The sequence below is a fragment of the Acomys minous genome (genome assembly GCF_964271855.1).
Source record: "Acomys minous genome assembly, chromosome: 16".
Lineage (NCBI taxonomy): Eukaryota > Metazoa > Chordata > Mammalia > Rodentia > Muridae > Acomys > Acomys minous.
In genome coordinates this window covers 3,587,029-3,604,702 of record NC_140498.1, presented here as the reverse complement: position 1 = coordinate 3,604,702, position 17,674 = coordinate 3,587,029, and the positions used below count along the sequence as shown (strand labels likewise).

At 46.4% G+C, this 17,674-nt stretch overlaps 1 protein-coding gene across 1 annotated transcript in view; it reads left to right on the top strand.

The window, feature by feature from the left end:
- MYH10 (myosin heavy chain 10) overlaps positions 1–17,674 on the top strand; it is a 135,947-nt gene that overhangs the window by 9,716 nt on the left and 108,557 nt on the right.

The window sequence follows — 17,674 nt, the reverse complement described above, 5'->3', positions numbered from 1 at the left end:
AATTCCATCAGTGGACACCGTAGATAGCTTCAAGGAGGAGCCAGAAGAGCGATGGAAGGGGAGAGATATTGCCTTGGTACAAGGAAAAAAGAAAAGGAAAGGCGGCTGAGGATAAAGTACTTGATTGTCCTCAGCACTCACATAAAAAGCCGGTGTGATCATCCATGCCTGAAAGCTCAGCACTCCAAGGTAGAGCCAGGAGGAGGACATGGAGGTAGCTCACTGGGCTGCCAGTCTCGCCAATCAGCGAGAGACCCTGCCTCAAAAAAAATGAAATGGTGCATACATGCAGACAAAACATTCATATATAAATAAATCTAAATAAAATAAAATAAAATGATGGAGGGAGATACGCCATGTTAACCTCTGAGCTCTACACATGCACACAGGCGTCCACATGACAAAGATTTGTAAACATTCCTCATGATAATTAAAAGTTTATACAGCTGTTTTATGTATATATAGATTTTTCCCAACCTAACTCAGGGACCACCTAAGTGAAAATTTGAATTGCCTTTCAAAGCATGGTTCCTAGGTCTGTGCAGAAGGACAAACACAAATTTGAGTTTTCTCTCAAAGCATCGAGTTTGACAGCAGGAGTTAGGGAGGATGGTGAAAGGGTCCCGCCCGCTCCAGGTCTGGCGGGAGCTGCTGACACTGGGGCTGGGAGGTGCTGCCGCTACACTTGCTCTGCTTGTTTGGAGTTTCCTGGGTAGTTAAAACTGTCGGTTGAGGTGCAGTGATAGAGACAGATAGCCTGTGCTTTGGCCATAGTGTGTGGGTAAGATAAAGCAGCCTCCTCCAGGCAGCCTGGCTGCGGGTAGGTTTAGTGCGTTCTTCCCTTTGGACTTCTGAGATCACTAGTTTCATCTTCCCTCTACTTAAACCTGCAAGGACCTCTCCAACACTGCACCTGCAAGGACCTCTCCAACACTGCACCTGCAAGGACCTCTTCAACACTGCTCCAGCTCACCTCACAGATTTGACACATAGCGTTTGGTTATTCCATTTTAAGTACTTTCTAATTTCTCTGACTTCTTCAACCTTTGGGCCGTTAAAGGCGTGGTTTTAACATTTGCAGGGGTGTTGTTCTTTTCTTTTCTCCTTTGTTTTGTTTGCTTGCCTGTTTCTGGTAGTTTTCAGGCAAGGTCTTTGCTGGCCCAGAGCTTCTTCTATAGATCAGGCTAGTCTCAAACTTAGAGCAACTCTCCTGCCTCGCCTTCTGAGTGTTTACATTCCAGGCTGCGGTTTTGGTTGTTGTTGTTGTTGTTGTTTTGTTCTTCCTGTTATTATTTATGTGTGTGTGTTTTATATATGTAACTGTTTGTGTGTGTGCATGCATGTGTGTGTTATATATGTACATGTTCGTGTGCGTGAATGCATGTGTGTGAGTGCCTGTGAAAGCTGAAGGTCAGCTTCAGGTATCTTTCCCAGTTACTTTTTAAAAGAGTTATCTATTTTTCCTTTGTATGTATGAGAGTTTTGCTTGCATGTATGTATCCAGGAATATACTTGTCTGTGGAGGCCAGAGGACAGGTGAAGTTCAGGCAGCTGTTTGGGAGCTGGGAAATGAACCCCAGCTTTTAACCACAGAGCCAGCTTTCCAGCCCCATTTATCTAATTTTTAAAGACAGGGTCGCTCCCTGAACCTGGGGCGCATCAGTTTGGCAGGACTGGCTACTCAATGAACTGCAGGGATTGCCTGTTCTGGTGCTGGGATTGGCCGCGCGTCCTGCCTTGCTGTCTCTTTTATGAGTGCGTTAGGGGTCCAAACTCAGGCTTCTGTGGCAAGTGCTTTATCGACTGAGCTGTCCTCTCTGCCCTGCCTTTGGCTTTTGAAAGCAGGTGGTGGTGGTTGTTGCTGTTGTTGTTGCTGTTGTTGTTGACCAGGTTAGCCTCAACCTCATTGTGTAACAAAAGCTAGTCTTGACCTCCTGCTTGTCCCCCACCTCCCAAGTTCTGGGATTGCAGGGACAGGGACACGCCGCCATGCTCAATTTCAAATGTGGCTCTTAGTTACCTTTTTACTATTGATTTTTTTAAAAAAAAGTAATCACAAAACAAAGATAATGATCATATAGTAGCAGTCCTTGTTGGGTTTTGCTGTGTTTGTTTTTGAGGCAGGGTCTCATGTAGCGCTGGCTGTTCTGGAACTCTCTGTGTAGCCCAGGCTATCCTCCAACTTACAGAGATCTGCCTGCCTCTGCCTCCCGAGGGCTGCGGTGAAAGGCGTGCACTACTTTACTTTTATTGAAAATTCTTTTCTGTAAATATACTCTGTTCGGGGAGTGTTCTGTACTTTTGTGAAGATTGTATATTCAGTTACTGTTGGGCATACAGTCTATGCATGGCCACTAGATCCAGCATTTAACCCTACTGCTTCCTGTGCAGTCTGAAGCCGGGGAGACGGTTCAGTTAGGAAAGTGCTTGCTATGAGGACCCGAGGTCAGCCCCAGGAACCCACATAAAAAAGCCAGGCATGATGGCAAACACAGATCCCTGGGGCTTGCTGATCAGCCAGCCTAGCCTACCTTCTGGGCTCCAGGCCAGTGAGAGACCCAGTTTCAAAACCACCCCCATGTAGCTAGTGGCTGAGGAGCAAGGCTGGAGCTTGTCCTCTGACGCCATAGGTGTGCGCCTGCTCACACAAAACTTCACATGTCTCATATTTGTCTCCGTGTGTCAGTGACAAGAGAAATGTGTTGAGATCTCGCAGTGTGTTTTATGAACTTGCAGTGTGCACCTGCAAACCCGAGTTTAGTTTTGCCTGGTTTCGTGTCTTCATGTAAATGAGCCGCCTCGTGCAGTCTGTGGTTTTCCTCCTGCTTGGAATTACATTTCAAAGATGGAGCCACACTGTTCCGAGTTGATGTAGCTCAGTAGTTTTCATAGTGTGGTCAGTGAGGTTCCCTTAAGCCCTTTACAGGAGAACCGAGAGGTCAAAACTATTTTCACTGTCATTATGTCATTTGCCCTTTCACCGCTGACATTTGTACCGATGGTCCGAAGGCAGTGCTGACTAAGCTCATGACAGCTTCTCCCGGGTAGTGAGTGACTCAGGCTGTGTTCACAATGTCCCCCGCTCCCACTGAGCTTGTGGGTAGTTGAAAAAGTGAATCTAGCTTTACTTGAGAATGTCTTTGATAAAGCGGGAAAAGTCATTGATTTTATTAAGTCTCTACCCCCGAGCATACATCTTTTAAAAATCCTGTGTGAAGAAGCCCTTCTGCTGTGCAGGACATGTGAGGGCCGGCCTGCTGGGCAGCATGTGTGGGGGTCGGACTTAGAAGCCGAACCTGCTGCTTTTTTTATAGGTTGCATTTTTATATGGGAGAAAGACTGAGAGGTAAGTTCCGGTTGTGTATGTAGGGGTAGTTGGCAGGCATTTTGTTGAAAATAAAGTGAGGCTGTTACTTAAGAGGAAAAAAAAACTGATGGTATTTTGTTGTCAGTCGTGTAATTTGAGGGTTTTGTAACTGTTCTTGTTTTGTTGAGGCCGTTTCCTCTTTCCCAACCAAGTCTCTCTGAGTCTGAATTCCTTCACGTGCAGCATCGCGTAATCAATCACACTGGATTAGATACAGAAACTTGTCTGTGGCAGGACCCTCCTGCCTCTCCCTCCTTGGCACTGGGGTTCCAGGCATGTGCCCCCACATCTGGTGGTTAAACTTTGGATGTCTTTGTGATAATCAGCCCAGTGTGCCTGGATGAAAAGTGTGCACCACCACACCCAGCAGCCCTCAGTTTTGTTAGTAGCAGATTGTTTATAGATAGTAGGTCCTTCACATTTCAATATAATTTTAGTATCACCTTGTCACTTGTTACAAGCATACTGCATAAAACCCTATATCTTTGCTTTTTTCTTTCTTTTTTTCTTTTGGTTTTGAGACAGGGTTTCTCCGTGTAGCCTTGGCTGTCCTGAAACTCTCTCTGTAGACCAGGCTGGCCTCAAACTCACAGAGATCCGCCTGCCCCTGCCTCCCAAGTGCTGGGGTTAAAGGCATATGTCACCATGCCCAGCTATTTAGATTTTTTTTAATTGGAATTTTTTGGGGGGAAATTAGATATTTACAAAACTAACTTTAATTCCTGATAAACTCATATATTTAATTGTTTATTTTTCTATTTATAATTTTTTTTACAAAAGCTATATCCGTATTTTTAAAAAGCACCTTTTTCCCTGGCTTGTCCTGGACTAGCTTTGTAGACCAGGCTGGCCTCGCACTCACAGCAATCCTGCTTTGCCTCTGCCTCCAGAGTGCTGAGATTAAAGGCATGTGTCACCATGCCCGGCTAAAAAGCATCTTTTATTATTTTTTAATCTTATTTTATGTTTTATCTGGACACACCATGCTTGCCTGGTGCCCAGAGAGGCCAGAAGAGGGCATCAGATGGTTGTGAGCTGCCATGTGGTACTTGGGATTGGCTCCAGGTGTTTGGGGAAGCAGCCAGTGCTCTTAATATCTGAGCCATCTCTCCAGCCTCTGTGCCCATGTTTTGCTAAATTTATCTTTTGATTATTTGAATATTTTTCCTAGTTACTCTTTAGATAGTTTGGCTTTCTATTGTTGTGATTAAAACACCATGACCAAAGCACCTTGGGGAGAAAGAATTTATTTGGCTGATGGCGGCCCATTCTGAAGGGAAGCCAGGGCCGGAACACAGAGGCCATAAAAGAACACTGTGTACGGGCTTGCTCCTCAGACCTGCTCAGCCTACTTACTTTCTTTTTTCTTTTCTAAGATTTACTTATTATGTATACAACGCTCTGCCTGCATGTGCACCTGCAGGCCAGAAGAGGGCGCCAGATCACATTACAGATGGTTGTGAGCCACCATGTGGTTGCTGGGAACTGAACTCAGGGCCTCTGGAAGAGCAGACAGTGCTCTCAACCTCTGAGCCGTCTCCTCAGCCTGCTTTCTTATACAACCCAGGCCCTCTGCTGTGGGTGGCTGAGCTTTCCCATACTAATTATCCATCAAGAAAATGCCGTACAGACTCGCCCGAGGCGGCCTAACAGAGGGCCTTTCTCAGCTGAGACTCTTCTTCCCCATAACTCTAGCTTATGCCAAGTTGACAAAAACCCAACCGAGACAAGTAGTGTTTAAAATTTTACCATTTTGGTCCATATAGTGTGGACATATTATAATATGTGTGTAATTATTGCCGTGATGCAGGAACAGCCTGTTGTGTGACGAGTTGTTATGCACGGCCTTTGTACTCAGTGGCCTTGCTGAGCTTACTCACTGCTGATAATAGTTCCCCGAAGATTCATTATCTGCAAATGAAAGTTTTGCTTTCCTTCCCAATTCTTACACATTTCTGTCTGCTTTATTATACTACTATAACCCACCCCCTAGTGTGATATTTTTGAATAAAACTAATAGACAATTCTTGTATCATTTTGAATCTCAGGGGAAGTTTTCAGTATTTCAGAATTAAGAATGACATTTTCAGCTGGGCATGATGGGCACACCTTTATTCCCAGCACTGACTCAGAGGCAGACATGCTAGTTTTAGGTTAGACAGGTACACAGTGAGACCCTGTCTCAAAACAAAAATATTCTTTTAAGCTAGGCAGAGGTGACCTTTAATCCCAGCACTCAGGAGGCAGAGGCAGGCAGATCTCTAAGTTCGAGGCCAGCCTGGTCTACAAAGTGAGTCCAGGACAGCCAGGGCTACATAGCAAAACCCTGTCTAGAAAAACTAAAAACAAATAAAAAATAGCAAAACAAATACTCTTTTGTCAACTTAAGGGAACTTTCTTTCTATTCTTAGTTTCTATCCTGAATAATTTTTTAAAATCTTGATTGAGTTTTAACTTAGCAAGTATTTTTTATCATCAATGAGATAATAGTATAAACTTTTTTTTTTGCTATTTGTTGTGTATTTTGGAATATTAAATAACCTTACCAGGACCGAGGAGCCTATATCCTCCCTTGGCTTTTGCCCTCCCTTTCCTAGCTAATACTTAGGCTCTGAGCATATCTTTAAGAGTGGAAAGAGCTCACTCTTCTCTTCCGGAATAAATATTCTTGTCATATTTTGTGTTAAGATAGCTTTCTACCAGGAATGTGGCTCCGTGGGTGCTGGCGTAGCTCATGCTAGGAGGCTCGGGCCGTCCTCAGCACCACTCCAGAAACAATGTTGGTCTTATGAGAGGACCTGGGGCTGTTCTCCACAAGAGTCTGAATGGGACTCAGGCTCGGCTGAAAACGATGATGGAGCAGTGCTCCTTGGGAAGGTTTTTCTGTGATAGGTCTGGAGCTTTTCAGGCCTACTTTGTTTCCATTGATAATTATATTTCTCTAGAAGTCTGTCTAGCTCATGGACAATTCAAATTTATTGCTGTGGATGCTTGATAATGCTCTCTTGTAGAGTTTAATTTCCAGTGATTTCGCTTCTTCAACACGGGGACAGATGAGGGAGCGCAGGGGCCCCAGCTCACTGTGCAGGCGTGTTAAAGTTAGTTTTGTAGAATTGTGTTTGTTTCTTAGTTTCTCTCTTAACCCCGATATCACACAAATAATTGAGACTCAATTATATAAGAAGCTTCACAGCACGTTAGCTGAGCAGTTACTACTCTATTCTTAGCCCTCTGAGGTACTCTGCTTCCTCCAGAGTAAATCCCAGCTCCTCTCTGGTGTCTCGGAAGTCCAGCCCTGTTTTCTCCCCTGCTCAGCAAGTGGCTGTAAGCTGCTTTATTGGCCTATCAGGGAACATTGGGGGAGCAGTGCTTACACCTCACGAAAACAGGAGAGTCTCAGAGCCACAAGGACTGCACCCCGGTGTGGGGGAGGGACAGTTTGAATTACACAGTAGCCTTGTGCACACACAGGCATCTACCGCCGAGCTACTCCTGGCCCTTCATTCTTGGTATTAATAACTTTTTCCATTTTTTAAAATGATTCTCAACACACACACACAAAAGCTTGTGGAAGCCAGCAGAAGATGGAAGACACAGGTGCCCTTCTTGGTCACACAGGGTCTCTTACTGAGGCTGGAGCTAGGCTGACAGACAGCTAGCATGTGTGTGTGCATGCTTATGGAGGTGTCTCCGTCCGAGCAGTGCTGGGTTATGGTACAGCCATCACACACACACCTGTAAAAATCCGCTAGCTCAGAGGAATGTACATACACACTCACACACACAATAGAAAACAAGTTAAGGGCAGATGAAATCATGTTATTAGTCATTACAGTGCACGTATATAAACCACCTACTCATTTAGACTGTCCGGCTGTCTAATGCAGCCTGCCCAGATACCTGATTTCTCATTCTCCTTGTAAAAATCTGTTGATCAATTCCTACTTCATTACTGAGTAAATTATAAATTCCCACCCTAAAATAAATAAATGAGAGAGAGAAATAAAGGTGATCAGACTCAAAAACCTGCAAAAGCCTGGTATTGCAGCTGGCATCATTCTCTTGAGACACAGATGCAGGAGAAATTCAACACTGCCCTGGGCTACATAGTAAGACCCATTCCAAAAGAATAAGACAGACTATTGTTAGATTTGGGACAAAAATAACAACTACATAGGTGGGTGGTGATAGCGCATGCCTTTAGTCCCAGAACTCAGGAAGCAGAGGCAGGCAGATCTTTTGAGCTCTGGGCCAGCCTAGTCTACAAAGAAACTCTGCCTCAAAAGTAAAGGATAAAGAAAAAATACCTGCCCCAACTACAGCTAGTTAATAGGATGCATATCTCCCTGTTATCTAGTGTATGTGTGTACATTTGTGTACATGTGTGTCCCATTGCACATGTGGAAGTTTGAAGACAGGTTGGCAAGATTTGGTCTCCTCTCCCATATGGGATCTAGGGATCAAACCGCGCCTTCTTGGCAATCATCTTTACATGCAGAGCCATCTTGCCGGCCCTTCAGCTTCTTGCTAGAGACAGATTCTTGCCCTGGGAACTGGGACTCACTAATTAAGCTAGACTGCTTGGCCGGCAAGCTCCAGGGTTCTGTCTTTCACTTCTCCGGTGCTAGAATTACAAGCGTGCTTTTTGGCTTTTCCATGACTCTTGCTTTCATGGCAAACATTTTACCAACTGAGTTCTTTCTCCAACACCACCATTTTCTCTTCTCCCTTTCTTTTATATTCCCCTTTACCCTAACCCAAAGGACCCCCAGCTCCCACATCCCATGGAGTGGGGGGCGGGGCGGGACGGTGGGGCAGGGGCAGGGCAGCGGCGGGGGCGGGGCTCTTTTTATAAGTGTGTTTTGCCAGCGTGTGTGGATATGTACCCAGTGGAGCCTATTGAGGCCAGAAGAAGGCACTGGATGCCTGAAGTAGAGCTCCAGAGTCGCGAGCTGCCCTGTGGGTGTTGGGAACTGAACTCCAGTCCTTTGATGGAACCTTGAAGTGGTTTTGACCCATCTCCAGCCAGTTCTTACTATACATTTTTGCTTTTCACTTTAGCTTTCTTTTTAGTGGTTATATATTTCTATTTGTATTCTTGGCCTAGTAATGAATGACGTGACACATGCTCTTTGCCAAAAAGGGCTGAGAAATGATTCGTGCATGTGTGTTTAAAGATGGTTCAGCAGTTAGAGCGCTTGTCGCTCCTTGTGAGGGCTGGAGTTGGATCCCAGTTCGCAAATGCCGCCAATTCCAAGGGATCTGATGCCCTAGGCTGGCCTCTGTGGGCACCTGCAAACACCATGCACACACATCACAGAGATACACATGTGAAAATGAAGCAAGTCTTTTATTTAAAGAAGGAGAAAAGCAAAGCAAAGCTTAGTAGGTAAAGTGATTGTCCTGTAAGTACAAGGGCCTAAGTGTGGCTGCCCAGCACTTGTGCAGACATGTGATCGTAGCAGTGGGACCCAGCACTCGTGCACACATGTGATGGTAGCAGTGGGACCCAGCACTCGTGCACACATGTGATGGTAGCAGTGGGACCCAGCACTCGTGCACACATGTGATCGTAGCAGTGGGACCCAGCACTCGTGCACACATGTGATCGTAGCAGTGGGACCCAGCACTCGTGCACACATGTGATCATAGCAGTGGGAGGCCCCTGAGGGTTTTTGGGTAGCCAATCAAGCCAATCATGGGATCCACGTTCAGTGAGAGATCCTGTCTCAAAATACAAGGAGGAATGGCTGGAGCCATGGCTCAGCAGTTAAGAGCACTTACTACTCTTGCAGAGGACCCGAGTTCAGTTCTCAGCACCCACACTGGGCAGCTCACAACTGCCTATAATTCCAGCTCCAAGTAGATCTGACCCCATACCTCTGGCCTCAGAGGGCACCAACCCTGTCACACATATACACAAAATTTAAAAATTAAAAAAATAAACCCTCAAGCATCTCCATGATTATGAGGCTAGCTTGACCCACATAGCGAGTTCTAGGCTAGCCAAGGCTACCCAGTGAGGCTCTGTTTCAAGAAACAAACAAAAAGACTAAGAAAGACATCTGATGTCACCTCTAGCTTACACACACACACACACACACACACACACACACACACACACACACACACACGCTGCTGGAGGGAGGGTGGGAGGGAGAGAGAGAGAGAGAGAGAGAGAGAGAGAGAGAGAGAGAGAGAGAGAGAGAGAGTCTGTTTCCTGTTTGCTTGGGACAGGTTCTTGTCCTGTAGCCCAGGATGGACCCAACTTGCTGCAGTCTTCCTGCCCCAGCCTCTGGAGTGCTTGGATTTCACACCTGAGTCTGTTTTAGGTTTGCTCCAGCTAGAGCTGGAGTGTGGTGGTACACGCCTTTACTCTCAGGACTCCTGAGGCAGAAGCAGGCGTCACTCTCTCTGTGAATGTGAGGCCAGCCTGTTAGCTCTAGGACAGGCAACATACAGAGAAACTCAACAGAAGGTGCAGAGCTGGCCGGCAGCACAGACACAAGGCTGCCACGGTTCCTCTTCCATCTTTCTCAGAGTTTAGCCTCAGGTCTAGAGATGGTCCAGTGATGAAGAGCACTAGCTGCTCCTGCAGAGGACCCCGGTTCTGTTTGCCCACACCCGCATCACGTGACTCACAGCCCTGTGGAGCTTTCCAGAGGATCTGATACTCTCTTCTGGCCTCTGGGCACTCATATGCCTGTGGTGAACAGATAAGCAGGCGCATACACACCACACATACACACGCACTCCACACACACACAACACACACACACACACACACACACACACGCTGCTGGAGGGAGGGTGGGAGGGAGAGAGAGAGAGAGAGAGAGAGAGAGAGAGAGAGAGAGAGAGAGAGAGAGAGAGAGAGAGAGTCTGTTTCCTGTTTGCTTGGGACAGGTTCTTGTCCTGTAGCCCAGGATGGACCCAACTTGCTGCAGTCTTCCTGCCCCAGCCTCTGGAGTGCTTGGATTTCACACCTGAGTCTGTTTTAGGTTTGCTCCAGCTAGAGCTGGAGTGTGGTGGTACACGCCTTTACTCTCAGGACTCCTGAGGCAGAAGCAGGCGTCACTCTCTCTGTGAATGTGAGGCCAGCCTGTTAGCTCTAGGACAGGCAACATACAGAGAAACTCAACAGAAGGTGCAGAGCTGGCCGGCAGCACAGACACAAGGCTGCCACGGTTCCTCTTCCATCTTTCTCAGAGTTTAGCCTCAGGTCTAGAGATGGTCCAGTGATGAAGAGCACTAGCTGCTCCTGCAGAGGACCCCGGTTCTGTTTGCCCACACCCGCATCACGTGACTCACAGCCCTGTGGAGCTTTCCAGAGGATCTGATACTCTCTTCTGGCCTCTGGGCACTCATATGCCTGTGGTGAACAGATAAGCAGGCGCATACACACCACACATACACACGCACTCCACACACACACAACACACACACACACACACACACACACACACACACACACACACGTAATTAATTAAATAATTAAAATGTAGAGTTTCAGCTTATAGTTAAAATTTTTTGAATGTTTTACCTGTATGCATGTATGTACAATACGTGTGCCTGGTTCCCTAGATCAGAAGCGCATGTTTGGTCCCCTGGAACCAGAGTTAAGAGTGGCCGTGCCACCATATGGGTGACGGAAGCCAAACTCAGAGCCTCTGCAGGAGCAGCAAGCACTGTTGCTTGCTGCTGATCTATGCCCCCAGCTGTTGCTCCCCAAACCAGGGTCCCTCTAAGAGTCTCTTTCTCTTTGGACTTGAGCAGTTTGATTGTGCTTAGTAAATTCCGTTTAGCATTTGTGGTGCTTTTGGATTTGTGGCGTGATACCTTTTGTAGGTTTGGGGAAATTCTTGGCTGTTTATCTCTTGGGACTCTGGTTCTGCCCGCCCTGTCCTTCGTACCTCTGTGGCTCACCTCTCCACGTGCCAGTGGCTTTACCATCTCCCGTACCTAGCCTTGTTTATGAGCGCCTCGGCCTGGTGATTGCTGCTGATTTAATGTCAAGGATCTAATTCTCCAGTTGTGTCTGAGCGCCGCTAAACACGCCCATTGAGTTCTTTGTTTTTGTTAATATTTTATTCAGTTTTAGAATTTTCTTTTGGATTTTATTTGAATAATTTCCAGATCTCAACCAGAATTCTCTACTTTGTCTTTTAATTAATTGGACACTTTATCACTCAAGATAATAATACTAGTCAACAAAAATAGACTCTAAGGAGACAGCAAGATGGCTCGGCGGGCCGAGGTGCCTGCTACCGGTCCAGACATTATGAGTTTACTTCCTGGGACCCACACAGTAGAAGGAGAGAGTCACTTGAATGTTGTCCTCTGACTGCCACATGTGTGTGGTAGCACACCCTCCCTGCCCAATGTTTGTTTGTTTGTTTTTTTTTTTAACAAAAAACCCAAAAAATTTTAATGCCTGTGCTGGCTAGTTTTATGTCAACCGGACACAAGCTAGAGTTACCTAAAAGGCAGGAACCTCAATTGAGAAAAACGCCTCCCTAAAATCAGGCTGTAGGCAAGCCTGTAGAGCATTTTCTTAATTCGTGACTGATGGGTGAGGGTCCAGCCCATTGTGGGTGGTGCCAAGGCTGGGCCGGTGGTCCTGGATACTATAAGAAAGCAGACAGCAAGCCAGTAAGCAGCATCCTCCATGGCCTCTGCATCAGCTCCTGCCTCCAGGTTCCTGCGCTGTGTGAGTTCCTGTCCTGACTTCCTTCAGCCATGCACTATGATGTGGAAGTGTGAGCAGAGAAAACCTGCTCCTCCCCAACTTGCTTTTGATCATGCTGTTTTATCACAATAGTAACCGTAACTAGGACAATGGGGGTACCTGGGGAACTTTTCAGTTCTTTGGGGTCCCATTGCTTTGGATTGCCAGAGGGAAGGACTCAAGTGTGTCTCCAAGATATTTCCTTTCTTGCCATGGTGGTTCTGGGAACTCAGGCCTGTGTCCAGTGTGTGTGTGTGTGTGTGTGTGTGTGTGTGTGTGTGTGTGTGTATTTCACATGAAGAGCTATTCAAGCCATCTCAAGTCATTTTTTTTTCAAGTGTTTTTGGCTTTGTTTGTTTGTTTGCTTTGAGACAGCTCTCTCTGTGTAGCCCTAGCTGTCCCTGAACTTACTGTGTAGAACAAACTGACTTCCATCTCATAGAGAGCCACTGCCTCTTCCCCCTGAGTGCTGAGATCAAAGGTGTGTGCCCCCGTGACTGGCTCCAGTTTGGTTCTTGTTACTTTTTAAAAAAATTTTATCCTCCAAATGTATAATCAAACAAACAAACAAATAATAGACTGAGGAGAACCAGATGTGATCTCAGCCACACCTTGTTGTTTTGTATACCTTGGATATAATACCCCCCATGTGCGCGCGCACGCGCGCGCGCGCGCGCACACACACACACACACACACGCACACACACGCACAGCAATACTGGTTAATAACTTAGTTATCTTTGTCGTCCACATTCACTTGCCTTCTGGGTGTTGTTTTTATTAGTTTTATTTGTGTAATGTGCTTTTCATGTATTATTTTCCTTATGGTCTATTTTTCTATAGGAAGAATGCTTCAGCGTAAATGTGGCTTCTGATCGCCTGGTTTCCATTCTGCCTTTGGTTTTGAGACAGGGTAGACTAGTAACTACTTGTCACTGTGCCAAAGTACCTGACAGGAAGCGACTTTTAGGCGGAGAGACTTAGCTGGCTCATAGTTTGAAGGTGAGGTAAGGTGGCAGGCCCAGTGTGGCATTGTGTTTGCATTCAGGAAACAGATGAATGCTGGTCCTTAGCTCGAGACTCAGCTGGTGGGGTGCTGCTGCCCACATCCAGGATGGGCCTTCTCTCCCAATTGAATCTCTCAGAAAACACTGTCACAGATGTGCTCACAGGTGTGTCTCCCACAGGACCCAAATCCAGTCAAGTTGACAACTGAGATTAACATTGTGTACGGTCTCCCTGTGGAGCTCAGACTAGCCAAAAACTCACCTCATAGACTGGCCCCGAACTCCTGGCAGTCCTCCTGCTTCAGCCTCCTGAGTACTGGGCGGTGCCTCACCCACTCTGTGATTTAAGTTTTCAGTCTTTGGCCATTGGTTCTTTTCTTTTGTTTCTGCAGCAATGTGAAGACTGTGGCACCACATTCTGTTGTAGACGTAAGTCTAACGCTGAGGTTCGCTCGTGGCTTGTTTGTGGGCTTTCCACACATAACTTCTTCCTCCAAATCCTCTGACGGTCTTTTTCTCAGCATGTAGTATATTCTTGTTTGTGGGACAACTTTGTTTTCCGGTATACATGTGGCTGTCACCTAGGTACGGTGCTTGTAGATGGTATAGATGAGTTGCTTTCCAGTGTACATGTGGCTGTCGCTAGGTGCTTGTCGATGGCATAGGGCAGTTGTCCCCCTTCCCACATGCTCTCCCCACCCCGGGAACTTTGGTTTGGACTGATTTCCCCTGAGAGCTCCAGGAGGGATGGAGGTGATCTGCTGTTCCCGAGGGGAGCCTGCTGCATCTGCTTCCTGGCCGAGCGTCTGCACCTGCTTCCGCTTCCTAGCTCTCTAGTCCTTTGATCCCCTGAAACAATGTGTATACAAAGCCCGGCTTTCTTAAACACTGGCCGGACTCTTAGAAGATGACTGAGCAGCACTTCCGGCAGTGGAGTAGAGGAGAGGGTGGCGTTCCAGGCGGGGATCAGCCAAGACAGGAGCCTGGAAGGAAGCATAAAGCAATGTAATACAAACAAACCGACACAACTGTGGCACTTTGTGTGTGCAAATATTTTTGTATGTCTCTCTTAGGTAAGACGTGCAATCACGTTATTACACAGACTTTTCCCTCAGGCCCTCTCAGTTCTCCAGGATTTTCCTGCGGCTCTGGCAATTTAATCTGTCCAGCGGCTCCCAAGCAGCCTCTGGGCTCATCTGCTGTCCCGTGGTCTCAGAACATGAAAAGAGGAGTGCAGTCTTTTCCCCCACAAAGCACGTCATCTTTCCCTCGTCTCAATAACTGTTGCAGCCACTCGAGCTTAAAGACTGCGTCCCTCCCTGACTGGGGCCTTCGATGCTCCTGCCCTCTGGATTTCTCCGTTTCTCCGGGGACACCTGTGTCCAGCATCTCCATGGTTTGCCCCTCCTCTGTCCGCTGCTTTCCTCCTCCCTGCTATTCCAGATGGCTGCCAAACTGGTACCTAGTGTAAAGTGCTTCTTTCCTCAAGTCACTGTCACCTATCGAGGACAGCCTAGATTGTTCAGTGTGAGTATAGACTTTTCTCACATTCCATTGTCCAAACCGTTCTCAGCTGTGCCAGGCTTCTCCGTCTGTCCCTGTAAGAGTCTTAACCTTCCACTGTTTTATAGGAACTCTTCATCCCTCCTTTAGACCTAACAGCGTCCAGGCAGGAACAGCATCAAAGACCATCTGGGGCTGTTCCGTCAGTTCCGTGGCTCTGGGCAGGATGCCGTGGCACTTGGTGCCTGCTATCTGCTGGGTGTCTTGGCCACAGCTCTCCCTCCTCAGTACACCTGTTTACCTTCCTCTTCCCTGTTTGGCCGCCTCATGGTCTGACTGGTTTGTTTCGTGTGCTCTTGTTGTTTTACACCTAGAATGTGTGCTTCTTGAAGGTGTTGTATACACATCCAAATACTTAAAATAAATTTGAACTTGCAGGCCCATGGTCTGCCAGAGACAGAAGTGATACAATATTAACGATCAGTTTATGTAAGGAAAAAAAACCCCAATATTTGGGCTAATTTTTCAGGTACTCAGAAGTTAGTACTTTAAGAAGATTTCTGCTTAGCCATTTGTTACATTCGTCTCTGGCAAGCATGAAGTGCTAATGATTATTTAATGTTTTCTTTGTGATGACTTAATGCATATTTGTGAGGCTTACTCATCTTTGTAACCCTTGTCCTCAGAAAACTGCCTAAGACATGCTGGGCTTGGTTCTGATTAAATGTGTTCTTGTTACAATCTGTTCCTGTGCCCTCCGTACTACAGCACATCCATTTTAATTTGTAATACTTTGACTAAGACATTTTTGTTGTTGTTGTTTCCTATTCTATTAATTATTTTTCTCTTAAAAACATGAAGTGCAGATGCTGAAGTGTCTTGACAGCCTATGACCAAGCTTGAGTGAAAAAATAATATTTTATCTTTAAGGATTCGTTACTGTGTGGCTATAACTTATATTACTGTATAGCATAAACCCAGTAACAATTGAGATTGCCTTTCTTTGTTTCATCCTTAATAAAATACTTTAAAATTTAAGTCTATTTTGTAATGGACACATTGAAAACACAGTGGTGTTTCCATACATGTTCGCTTTGTGTGCTTAGATCAAATATATCTGTCTCAAACATTTGTCATACTCATAACTAATTTCTCCCAGCTTTTTGGAATACAAGGTTACAGTCGCTATAAAGCTACCCCATAGTGCAGTAGCTCTTCCATTGCTGTAAAGTGTGTTTTTATTGTCTTTTGTCATCTGAGACTGCATTAGTTAAATGAGGGACCTGCTTGGGAGGAGGTGGGAGGTGGCCTGGGAAGACGAGGAGCAAGCTAAGGTTGCCTGTGTCTATGCAGACGAGGCCAAGGGCCTGGGGTGGCGAGGGAGGCAACCCATGGGTGCAGCCAGCCCCAGGCAAACAGGGGCAGGCTCCCATCGCATCAAGTCAGATAGATGCCAAGAGGTCAAGGCCAGGCTCCAGGCAGGCCCCCTCTCCCTTGCATCCCACCTCGGAGCCTGCAGTAGTGCCTCAAGGAAAGCTCTAAAGAGCAGCGACGGAGATGGTCTGGTCACTTGAGTTGTTTTGGCAAGCTTTCTTCTTGTTTTAGCATTAGTAAGTGCAGCATTCAAACTAGAGCGGTCTCTAGAGGGCTTTCTGCAGCAAGTGCCAAGGTTTCAGCACTTATGAACACGGCTGTTCATTACAGCCCCCCTCAGCTGTCCCTGGGGAGCTGGCCACACAGCTCCAGCCAGCACGCCTCATCTTCCAGCCGCTCTCCCTCACCCCCCCCCCGTCCCCTATCTTCTTGAGAAGATTTATGTGTTTTTACTTATGTGTAAGAGTGTTGTGGCTGCACGTTGTATGCATGTGCACCACGCGCATGCCTGGTGCGGTGGAGGCCAGAGGGGGATGGGCTCCCCGACATCTCGAGTTACAACAGTAGTGAGCTGCTGTGTGGGTGCCCGGGACGGAAAGGGTCTCTCTCTCTGGCTCTTTGTAGCATCTTCTCACTGGTTATTTGGCCAAACACCAAGTAAAAGGTCTGCCTCATATGCAGCTGGAAAGGATGTCCTTTCCAAATGCCACAGTCCCCGAGGCCTGGCGCACCTGGCGCATCTGGCACACATCTGGAAGCAGGACTCCCTGACTTTTTCCAGTACTGAGTTCTACAGAGCAGTCTCAGAAGTCACCCTGAAAAGACTAAAATCTCAGTCTTAGGTGTCCAGCATGCCATTTATTTTTCTTTTCTGAAATGTGTGTTATTTTCCCAAATGTTTTATTATTTTATGTGTATGAGTATTCAGCCCTCTTGTATTTATGTACACTACATGTGTGTCTGGTGCCTGAGGAGGTCGGAGACGGCATCAGATCCTTCAAGACTAGAGTTACAGGTGGATGTGAGCCACGACGTGGGCACTGGAATTGAACCTGGGTTCTCTGCAAGAGCAGCCAGTGCTGTTAACCATTGCGCCTCCTGTCCCGCCCTAGCGCTGTTGAAAGATGACTACCATGTTGACCTGGAGCCTCCTAACCCAGTTGTTCATACGTTATCGAGGAGAATCTGGGTTACTGTGACAGTGTTTGCCATACTAGAAGTATAAAATCTAATGTTTATTATCTCATTTTAAAGTAATGAACCCATAGAAAGTTAAAGTTATTTTTACCAAAAAATATTTTTGAAAGCCAAAAGAGCTGCAGAGTAAAAACTTCTTCTTCTTCTTCTTCTTCTTCTTCTTCTTCTTCTTCTTCTTATTATTATTATTATTATTATTATTATTATTATTTTAAGTCTCCTTTCATATCCTAGCAAGAGTTGAGTTCTCACGTCTGCGTCTGTTCGGTTTGTTGTGACGTTACGTGAAGAAATCCTGCCATATGCAGATGTTTTAGAAAGAGGAGTTATTTGGGGGCTCAGTGGTTTTGAGCACTTGTTGCTCTTCCAGAGGACCTGGGTTCGATTCCCAGCACCCACCTGATGGCTCACAACTATCTCAACTCTAGTTCTAAGGGAACGGATGCCCTCCTGTGACCTCCATGGGCACCAGGCATAGCCATGATGTAGATGCAAATG